We start from the raw sequence: 2,539 nt of genomic DNA, 5'->3' as shown, positions 1-2,539 counted from the left end.
TTTTGTTTCAGGGTAGTTAGATTTAGTTTTAGTTAGTTTTTAAGGTAATTTGCTTATATTTTCTTAAATTGTGATTTTACTTAGCTTGAAAATTGTTTCAGTTGAGATAGATTTAGTTATTAGGTTACTATTATTGTTAGAGTTTCTTAAGACCTGCAGCCAGATGGAGAGAAATATGGTGGAACCTAGTTCAGTGAAGGGAAGAGACGTGGGTCCCACGTGCAGTGGAGGAGAGCCGGAGGGAATGGAATGTGTCACTAAGGGGATGTTGACTCGACTACAAGCTGAACTTGAGGCATTGAAGCTGGCCTGTCAGCGCCCTCATTACATCATAGAACCTGCTAGAAAAATGAGACAGTTCAGTGGGGATGGCAGAAATGTTGAGGTTTCAGTTGAAGATTTCGTCAGAGAAATAAGAGATTTATGGGAACTTCGGCCTTACCTCTCGCCTCAAGAGAAGACAGCAACCATTCTTGCGAACATAAGTGGTCCAGCTCGAGTAGAAGTAGATCTTCAGCCACCTCATATCAGAAATAATCCAGAAGCGCTGCTTGGTGCACTTACCTCTGCGTTTGAAGTAATCATACCTGTGCGAGAGGCAGAGATTACATTTCTGATGTCGCAGCAGGGAAGACGTGAGTCACTTCTTGAATTTTCTCACCGACTATTTAAGGAGTTCACAACGGCTATCCGACAAGAACAAAGAGAAGGCATAGAATGTTTCAAAGAGGAAAGATTGAGGGACCAATATGCCTATGGAATCAGTGATCCTGACCTACGTAGAGAGCTGTTTAAGTTCATAGTGCAACATCCCCAGACAAGCTTTCAAACGCTACGAAACAATGCGTTCAAGTTGGAGAACCAGAACAAAGATGCAGCTCGAGCCCAAGAGCAGTGGTCTGAGGTTCTCTTAGCGAAATTGGCCAAGTTAGAGAAGCAACTTGAAGAGATAAAGGGGTCAGGCTATAACAGTCTGCCAAGTTCAACTAACCCACTCTCTAGTCAACCACAAAGTCAACGCAGACCAACACAAAGACACACGAAACATAGCAACCAAAACAGAATTCGACCAACAGCACCGCCGGGTCTTGTGTGGTCAAGGACGAAGAAAGGATTCTTCCCATACACTGATGATGGATCACCAGTCTGTACCCAGTGCTGGGAAGTTGGACATGTAAGGCGTCACTGTCAGCAATCACCACAACTCACAGCTGAGGTTCAATCTGTGAGCAATAGTGAACCCATTGTTTCACAGCCAACCCACCAAGTAGAACAACGAACCAGTGAGCAACCAGCTGATGCTATGTACAATACAGATGCAAGTCACTCAATTCAAACATCGAGAAATAGAAACTTTAACTCTGGGCAGCCAAACAAGAACAGGCATAACAGAGTCCGGAGGCCAGATAGACAAAAAAGAAACTACAAGCATTTTAACCAGCCACAAAGACGATTTCGCTCACTGCTCCCTATCACACTTTCTACAGCTTCCCAGACATTATGTTTAGAGGAAGACAGACCACTTTGTGTGGCCGATGGAACCAGCACGTTACAAACTGGAAAGAGGTTTGTCGTTCCAGAAGACACTGACAAGAAACAATTGTTTCAGTTTTCAGAAACCTACTAGGCTGAACGCCCCGGGACGGGTCGTTTCAAGCTAGGGGCTCTGTAGTGGAGTGAATACCTTTTCAGGAAACACCGGCCACCCCGATATCCACGTGACCCTTCCGCCTAGATGGCACCTTATCCGCGCATAAAAAGGCAGACCAACGTGGGCACTGTCCATTCGACCGGCATCTCTTGTCGCTGTAGTGTCCGTATGTTACTGGACCTACGTCGTCTCCACTCCCTGTTTGTGTCTGGTTCTACACCATGTGTTTATGTATGGCTGCAGGTCTTTAATGTATAATAAACAGTTTTGAATCGCCCTACGAGTCGCCTTGTCCTTTAGTTTGTTCTGTGCCAAACCCACCACATATGTATGTCAAATATATTTTAAAACAGCATTTTATAAGCAGTGTTCAATATTATACAAGTGCTGAATAAATAATATAATGGAGATGATCATTTCATATTATCAATTAGGCCAGGTTCACAATGAACCATATTTTCAAAAACAATCAGTTCATATGAATATGAATAATAAAATTAATATATCTCTATACCCTGTGGTATCATGTCATCAAACATTACAATGATAAAGGTTAAACTTTTGATATGTAAATGTCTCTGTCTATTGGTGGAGCTAGGGTTTAGGTTCATAGTATGTAGTTCATAGTTTCTGATATTCATGATGAAAATATTGAAACCTGCCTTTTTACCTGGTCGAGTAGACAGATTTGGGGGCTGATTGAGTTTGTATTCTTACACACACTATCATTATAACCTTGAGTAATAGATTTGGAAAGACACATCTAAACCAAAACAACATCCAATCTTTTGTAAACCAGTTTTGTCTTGATTATATCACAGGCCTAGCAACAAGAGCAACTTCCACCAGAAGAAACAGCAAAAAGAATGAAAGCAACAACCTATTAAA

This window comes from Biomphalaria glabrata, chromosome 1 (genome assembly GCF_947242115.1).
Source record: "Biomphalaria glabrata chromosome 1, xgBioGlab47.1, whole genome shotgun sequence".
Taxonomy (NCBI): Eukaryota; Metazoa; Mollusca; class Gastropoda; family Planorbidae; genus Biomphalaria; species Biomphalaria glabrata.
This window is presented reverse-complemented; position numbering follows the sequence as displayed.